The sequence below is a fragment of the Neophocaena asiaeorientalis genome, unplaced genomic scaffold (assembly GCF_003031525.2).
Source record: "Neophocaena asiaeorientalis asiaeorientalis breed wild unplaced genomic scaffold, Neophocaena_asiaeorientalis_V1.1 scaffold137, whole genome shotgun sequence".
Lineage (NCBI taxonomy): Eukaryota > Metazoa > Chordata > Mammalia > Artiodactyla > Phocoenidae > Neophocaena > Neophocaena asiaeorientalis.
The window spans coordinates 774,151-783,138 of NW_020171804.1; positions in this window are offsets into that span (position 1 = coordinate 774,151).

Here is an 8,988-nt window from a genome sequence, read left to right on the forward strand (position 1 = left end):
AAAAAAAAAAAAAAAAACAAGAGTGGGGAGTGTCTGGAGGGGCTGGAACGGTGGGAACATGGGGACCGAGGGGACAGCAGCAGAGACAGAGACCCCACGTCTCGATGGTCCAGGAAAAGGGCTTTGCACGTTTGTCCAAGTGTGATGGGAATAAATGAAGGGCCTGAGCAGGGGAGGGTCTGGTGCGTGTTTAGAAAGACCTCTTGGGCTGCTGTGTGGAGAACAGAGTGAGGGGTGGGCAGGGTGAGGGGGGAGACCAGGTGGCTTCTACAGCAGCAGGGGTGAGGTGGGGTGCTGTGTGGTGAGGGGCATCCATGCACTTTGAAGGCAGACCCACTGGGACCCGGATATACAGCAAGCCAGAGGCCAGAAGTGTCCGGAACATCAGGGGAGCTGTCAGCTTATGGGAAATGCATGGGGTTTTCAGGGAAGGAGTGCAGGGAGGGGTTCCTGGCTGAGCCCCAAGACACCACATTTGGGAACTGGTTGGGGAGAAGGATGCAGAACTCCAGGTGGAAGAGGGGTGGGCGGAATGGAAGCACCAAGAGCAGCACCTTCCAGGGGAGGGGACTCCCCCTAGGTGTCCCGGCTGAGCCTCCTTGTGAAGACAAGGAAAAAAGTCCTGAACGGAAAACAAACCTCGCTGGGTAGCAGCAAATGATCAGGAGCTGAGTTAGGTGAAAGGACCCCAAGAAGGCTCAGCAGAGCCGTAAGTGGCCTTTGCCCTGCCAGCCGAACTTGATATTGGACACAGCCAGCAGGAGACAAAACCCAGGATGTGCCCAAGACGGGGCTCTAAGGACTCAGAGATCTAGAAATCAAACTCTCCCACCCACAGAACATGGCAAGGAAAACCATCTCAAACTGTGGCCCAGAACAGAGTAGAGAATATACCTCTTGAGGATTCACACCAAACACGTGTGGCACAGAGCAGCCTGCAGGGGAGCTCGGCGCTATGCAGACACAGGGATGGCTGATGCTCTTTACGAAGTAAAACCCGGAGAAGAGAAACACTGTGGAGACCGTCGTGTGGGGTCCCAGGGTTCCTTTCTGGAAGGGTGTTTGTGGGGCGGGGCTCTCCCCACTCCTGGTAGCCGCTGCTGGTCTCTGGCACACAAGGGTGGTGATGGTAGGGCCCGCCAGCAGGCCTTTTCGATCTGGAGATTTCTGTCTTGGCCAAAGATGGACGTCCGTGCCTGGGTCCCTCTGCAGCACGGGGAGGGAGATGGGAGAGCGGGGGCAGGGGTCCCAGGTGGCCCCCCGCCAGCCAACCTAGTGCTTAATCTTGTCCAAGTGGGTTTCTGACTCTGGTGGTTAAACAAGGCTATGAATGGATCAGGTGTGGAACAACACCTGGGCTCAAGCTCTTCTTGTGGTGACCATGGCTGTTGTCTTTTTTAAAAATTTTATTTTATTTATTTACTTTTGGCTGTGTTGGGTCTTCGTTGCTGAGTGTGGGCTTTCTCTAGTTGTGGCGAGCAGGGGCTACTCTTCGTTGCGGTGCGTGGGCTTCTCATTGCCGTGGCTTCTCTTGTAGAGCACGGGCTCTAGGCACATGGGCTTCAGTAGTTGTGGTGCACAGGCTTAGTTGCTCCACGGCATGTGGGATCTTCCCGGACCAGGGCTCAAACCCGTGGCCCCTGCATCGGCAGGCGGACTCTCAACCACTGCGCCACCAGGGAAGCCCTGGAAGCTTTTTGATTACTGCTTCAGTCTCTGTATTAGTGATTGGTATATTCAGATTTTTAAAATTTCTTCCTGATTCAGTCTTGGAAGTTTGTATGATTTTAAAAATTTGTCCATTTCTTCTAGGTTGTTCAACTTGTTGGTGTGTAGCTGTTCATAATATTCTCTTATAGTCCTTGTATTCCTGTGGTATCTGGCTTTTTTCCCTCCTCTTTGTTTCTGATTTTATTTATCAAGGCCTTCTCTCTTTTTTCCTTAGTGAGTCTAGCTAATAGTTTGTCAATTTTGTTTGTCTTTGCAAAGAACCAGCTCTTAGTTTCTTTGATCTTTTCTGTTGTCTTTTTAGTCTCTATTTGATTTATTTTTGCTCCGGTCTTTATTATTTCAGTCTTTATATTAACTTTGGGCTTCATTTGTTCTTTTTCTAGTTCCTTTAGGTATAAAGTTAGATTGTTTACTTGAGATTTTTCCTGTTTCTTGAGTTGACCTGTGTTGCTATAAACTTCTCTCTTAGTACCACTTTTGCAGCATCACATGTTGCTATGTAGTATATTTATTTTTATTTGTCTTCTGGTAATTTGTGATTTCTCCTTTGATTTCTTTGTTGACCCAGTAGTTGTTCAGTAGCATGTTGTTCAGTCTCCACATATTTGTGATTTTTCCCACTTTCTTCTTGTAGTTGACATCTAGTTTCATTCCGTTGTGATCAGGAAATATGTTTAATATGATTTCAATCTTAAATTTATTGAGACTTCTTTTGTGTCTCAACATATGGTTTATCCTTGAGAAAGTTCCAAGTGCACTTGAGAAGAATGTGTATTGTACTGCGTTTGGATAGAATGTCCTTTATAAATCTGTCAAATCCATCTGGTCTAATGTTTCACTTAAGAGTGTTGTTTCCTTGTTGAGTTTCTGTCTGGATGATCTTTCCACTGATGTTGGGGTGTTAAACTCCTCTACTATTATTGTGTTACAGTCAATTTCTCCGTGTAGAACTGTTAATAATTACTTTAAACATTTTGGTTTTCCTATGTTAGATGCATATATATCGATCATTGTTCTGTCTTCTTGATGAATTGTCTCCTTTATCAATACATAATGTCCATCTTTGTCTCCTGTTACCTTTTCTGGCTTGAAGTCATTTTGTCTGACATAAGTATGGCTATACCAGCTTTGTTTTGGCTGCCATTTGCTTGAAGTATCGTTTTCCATCCCTTAACTTTGAGCCTATGTTTGTCTCCAGAGCTGAGGTGAGTCTCTTGGAGGCAGCATATAGTTGGGTCTTATTTTTTAATCCAGCCACTCTGTGTCTTTTGATTGGTGAAGTCAATCCAGTTTCACTTAGGGTGATCATTGATAAATGAGGATTTAGTACTGTCATTTTATCTTTGGTTTTCTGGTTTCTCTATACCTCCATTGTTTCTTTTTCCTTGTGTTTCTGTCTGCCATTTTGGTTTGGTGGTCTTCTTTGGTATTTTTCTCAGTTTCCTTTTTTTTTTTGTGTGTGTGTTTCATGTCTCTGCTCTGTGTTTATGTTTTCTTCGTTACCCTGAGGTTTGTATAAAATGTCTCATAGATAAAATAGTCCTTTTTCTTTTTAAAAAATCTTGTGTGCCTGCCAATGCAGGGAACAAGGGTTTGAGCCCTGGGCCGGGAAGATCCCACATGCTGCAGAGCAACTAAGCCCGTGCGCCGTAACTACTGAGCCTGCTCTCTGGAGCCTGTGAGCCACAACTACTGAAGCCCGTGTGCCACAACTACTGAGTCCTTGTGCCTAGAGCCCGTGCTCCACAACAAGAGAAGCTACCACGATGAGAAGCCCATGCACTGCAACAAAGAGCAGCCCCCGCTCACTGCAACTAGAGAAAGCCTGTGTGCAGCAATGAAGAACGAATGCAGCCAAAATAAATAAATTTATAAAAAAAAACTTGTGTAAATTATTATGGAAATACAGCATCAAAGCTAGCCTCCTAATCTCATCTCCCCCCAACCTTTTAAAATTGAAGTATAGTTGATTTACGTTTTGCTAGTTTCAGGTGTACAGCAAAGCGATTCAGTTACATATATTCCTTTTCAGATTCTTTTCCATTATAGATTATTACAAGATATTGATTATAGTTCCCTGTGCTGTACAGCAGGTCCTTGTTGTTTATCTATGTTATACGTAGTAGTGTGTATCTGTTAATCCCAAACTCCTAACTTATCCTCCCCTCCCCCCTTTCCCCTTTGGTAACCAAAAGTTTGTTTTCTATGTCTGTGAGTCTAAAACAGTCCTTTTTCTGCTGATAGTATCTTATTTTCATTTACCTATATGAGTTTCATCCTTTTCTTCTTCCCCTTTTATGTTTTCGTTGTCTCAAATTATCCCTGTTTTTGTTGTAAGTTTGTTACTTATACCTGAAAATGAGATAGCTATAGCTGTTTTTCTGCTTTCCTTTTTTTTTTTTTGTTTTTTTTGCGGTACGTGGGCCTCTCACTGTTGTGGCCTCTCCCGTTGCGGAGCACAGGCTCCGGACGCGCAGGCTCAGCGGCCATGGCTCACGGGCCCAGCTGCTCTGCGGCACGTGGGATCCTCCCAGATCGGGGCACGAACCTGTGTCCCCTGCATCGGCAGGCGGACTCTCAACCACTCCACCACCAGGGAAGCCCCTTGCTCAAAGTTTTGTGTATTTTTGCTGTTTTGTTTTTAGTAGAAGAGTTCCTTTCAGCATTTCTTGTAAAGCAGGTCTAGTGGTGAATTCCCTCACCTTTGTCTGGGAAAGTCTTTATTTCTCCTTCATTTTTGAATGACAAATTTGCTGTATAGGGTATTCCTTTTTTTAAAAAAATTAAATTATTTTATTTTTGTGTTGGGTCTTCACTGCTGCACGCAGGCTTTCTCTAGTTGCGGTGAGCGGGGGCTACACTTTGTTGCAGTGCGTGGGCTTCTCATTGCGGTGGCCTCTCTTGCTGCGGAGCACAGGCTTCAGGCGTGCGGGCTTCAGTAGTTGTGGCTCGCGGGCTCCAGAGCGCAGGCTCAGCAGCTGTGGCACATGGGCTCAGTCGCCCTGCAGCATGTGGGATCTTCCCGGACCAGGGATCAAACCCCTGTGCCCTGCATTGGCAGGCGGATTCCCAACCACTGCGCCACCAGGGAAGTCCCTGTATAGAGTATTCTTGAGTGACAATTTTTATCTTTCAGTATTTTGAGAATGTCACTCCACTCCCTCTGGCCTGTAGGGTTTCTGCTGAGAAATCTGCTGATAGCCTAATTCGGGTTCCTTTGTAGATTACCATTTTTTCCCTGGCTGCCTTTAAATTCTTCCTTTTTCCTTGACTTTTGGCAATTTTAATATAATGTGTCTCAAAGAAAGTCTTCTTGCGTTGAGGTAATTAGGTGTTCTTGTAACTTCATGGGCTTGTGTATCCAGTTCCTTCCCCAAATTTGGGAAGTGTTCAGCTATTATTTCTTTAAATAAGCTCCCTTCTCCCTCTCTTCTCCTTCTGGGATACCCATTATGCTAATATTGCCCTTCCTAAAAGATAGCTCTTGTAGGATTTCCTCATTTAAAGGAATATCCTATTTCTCTTTCCTCTTTTACTTGTATTATTGTTAGATTTCTATCTTCTATCTTGGAGCTCACTAATTCTCTCTTCCATATGGTCTGCTCCATTTCCAGTGCTAATACTCTCTTCATCTCATTTATTGAGGTCTTCAGCTCCAGAATTTCTCTTTGGTTCCTTTTGAGAGTTTTGGTCTTTTTGGTAAAGTGTACCTTCTGTTCATCATTTTTATTCCTGAGCTCGTTAAACTGCCTTTCTGACTTTTCTTGTATCTCTGAGTTTCTTTTTTTTTTTTTTTTTTGAGGTACGCGGGCCTCTCACTGCTGTGGCCTCTCCCGTTGCGGAGCACAGGCTCCGGACACGCAGGCTCAGCGGCCATGGCTCACGGGCCCAGCCGCTCCGCGGCACGTGGGATCCTCCCAGACCCGAGCACGAACCCGTGTCCCCTGCCTCGGCAGGCGGGCTCCCAACCACTGCGCCACCAGGGAAGCCCTCTCTGAGTTTCTTGATGGCAGCTATCTGAATTCACTATCAGATCACAGTGTTTCATGACTTTCAGTTTGGTGTCTGGAGAATTGTCATTTTCTTTTTGTGTAGTGTTACTGTGGTTCTTTGTGTTGTTTGATGAACTGTTCCTTTGCTGGTACATTTGAGGCTGGACAGGTTGGGAGTTAAGAGTCCTTTCTTTTATTTTCCAGTAGGTGGCGCTATCACACAAGTTTTTGGTTTCTCTTAGCTGAGCTGCCTCTGGTTCTATTTCAGTGCACTTTCCAGCTTCGTCGTCTCTGTAAAAAGTGTGGCTCTGTGCCTTCATTGTCATTTCTTGTGCCTCTGGGGTCACTGCTGCCTTGTTTCTGCCAGGGCTGCTGTCATCCCTGGGATGGTGGGCTCTTTCCTTATGTCTGGGATCCCCGGAGACACAGGCTCCCTGTGGAGGAGGGAAGACGAGGGGAAGGGAGCCAGGGTCCACGGGGCACCTCTCCTGTGTCTGGTGTTGTAAGGTTCCCGGGCCCCACCACTGCGGATGGGGGCGTGTCGTGGGCGCCTCAGCGGCTGGGAGGATGGTCCCCCAGCGCTCACTGCCACTGCTGCCCAGTTACCTGTGGCCACGGGTGCCGGTGCAGCTGGGACGCCTGAGTCATATGTGCCCCTTCTTCTGCTGCTCCTGGGTTCTCTGAAGCTGTGGGCTCAGCTGCCGTGGTCAGAGGGCTGGGACTGCAGGCAGGCACCCATTCCACTGTTCCCACGGTTCTGTCTTCTCTATTTCAGTTCACCCACCTTTAGATGTACTGATGTGTGGACATTCCCCGTCCTGCTGTGTTTGGCAGAGGAGCCTTTGCTGAGCTGTGGACGTTTTACCAGGTATAGATCCAAGGGGAAGGACAAAGGTAGTTTTCCACTCCACCATGTTTCTGATGTCACTCTTTAACTTTAAAAGACAGTTTTACAATTACCGAGTGGTAGCGTGATCATAACAAATTAATTAAAAACAATTTGGCGTCTTCCACGTTCTATTATTTTACATGAATCTCATCTAAAAAATTAAAAAGCAGTTTGCACAGCCAAAGTGTAGCAGGAAGAGCCAAATTTGACATGTTGGATCTGTTCCTTTTACTTTAACCTTTGCTTTCCGCCGCTTTTGTTCACTAAAAGGATACTGTCTCTACACAATGGCCTGCCTCTGGGAACCCCGCCCCTCTGCCTGAATGTTAAACCAAAGTGCCTTTGTTCAGGCAAACATCCGGACCCTGTCCACCTGTGGATGGCTGCAAGAAAGAAGAAATTAACACCTCCCCTCCCCGAGGCTGGTCATTCCAGGTGATATCTGCAAAACTTATGGCTTTTTTACTTTACTTCCTCATCTCCTCCCGCTCTCTGTGCTATAAAAGAAACTGGCATCCAAACCCCGATAAGATGGTTATTTTGAGACTTTAATCTGCCATCTTCTCGATCTGCCTGCTTTCCGAATAAAGTCGTATTCCCTGCCTCAACACCTGTCTCTGATTTTTTGGCCTGTCGTGCGGTGAGCTGAGCGAGCTTGGACTCGGTAATGAAAGGAGAAACCGTGGATCGCACAGAGGTGGGGGAAGCATGCAGCTAGACCAGAGGAAGAACTGGCATTTGGGCTCCATCTCTCCGCAGACCAGTGTTCTCCACTGCTCATGCTGCCGGGCAGTTTCATTAAGTTCGGCAAAGACAGTTCTATTCCAGTACTTGATGGCAAAACCCGTTTCCCAGGCTGCGGAGCGGGTGGCTTGGGGCTACCAGATGTCGCGGCAGAGAGCTGTAACCACAGAGACCCCTGAGCCCAGGAGTGAGAGGGGGTGTCAGAGAAGGAGCCAGGGATAGCTGCTCAGAGGAGACGACTCCAGAGCTGGATCTTGGTGTGTGAAGCTGGGGGCAGAGCCAGGTGGAGACAAGGCACAGTCATCCAGGGGAGCAGACATGGAGGAGGGCCCCCGAGGCTAAGTGCGAAGGAAATGGTGGTTTCCAAGAATAAGAAAAGTCAGCGTCCTAAGTGGACAGCGAGGGCACGGAGACGCCTGGAGAGAGGAGCAGAGGTCCCTTGTGGCTGGGGAGACTGCACACAGCTCTCCCCTCCAGGCTCAGTGCAGGGAGAGCAGACCCGGCCGCCTCTGAATCCACTCCTGCCAGGATTCTGCCGACCTCTGTGGGCATCCCTAGCCCTCATCGTCCTGCTCCCCGTGATGTGTGGTCCTCTTGTGCCCACTGTGACACCAGGCGCTCCTGGCCTGGCAGCCCCTCCTTTGTGCCTGGCGGGAGGCTTAACCTCCTGCAACCAGCCTCTAAATGGCGAGGTCCTGAAGGCACGTGGCCGAGCCCTCTGCTTTGCTGGGGCTTCTGCACGGCCCATCCCCAGGCAGCCCTGTTTCTCCTCTGAGCTCCGGCCAGCCCCTCTCCTGCTAAGCCTGCACCTCCACCACCAAGCCTGGCCAGAACCCTGGGGGCTTCTGGCCAAGTCCTGCCAATGTTATCCCTAAATACGTCACTTCCACTCCTCACTCTCTCCTACCTCCCTCTCCCTGTGACCTTGTGCCTCAGGGTCCGTCCTAACCGCTTCTCAAAATGCAGATGTAATGGCTCTCTTGCTCACCAGCTTTGGCAGGCTGAGTGATCTGCCAGCCAGAGAGGGTGGGACATGCATGACCACCACCCATCCATCTGTTCATTCAGCAGGTATACATTGGGTGCATACTTTTGACTTGGCACTGTTCAAGGAGCATGCTTCCCACAGGAGACAGACAACCATTCTTTCATTTCAGCCACAGGGGTGTGTAGGAGAGCAGGGCCGAGATTTGAAGCCAGGGCAGTTGGACAAGCCAGGCTCCACCATGTGCTACAGAGGGACTTCATGCAAATCAGGTCATTGATCAGGTAAGTAGGTCATGTTATTGAAGGCTCAGGTCTGCCATCACTAATGTGAACTTCAGCCAGAATATCTGTCAGGGTCCAGCTGGAAAAGGAAAGCTTGTTTATGGTGGGACTTTTCCAGTGTATACCTGCTGAGTGAATGGATGGATGGGCAGTGGTCATGTATGTCCCACCCCAATCTCAGGTCTGCCATCACTAATGTGAACTTCAGCCGGAATATCTGTCAGGGTCCAGCTGGAAAAGTCCCAGTGGGACTTTTCCAGTGTATACCTGCTGAGTGAATGGATGGATGGGCAGTGGTCATGTATGTCCCACCCCAGTCTGGACGTGGTGAAAGAGGTGATTGTAGGGGAGGAGTAGAGGGGG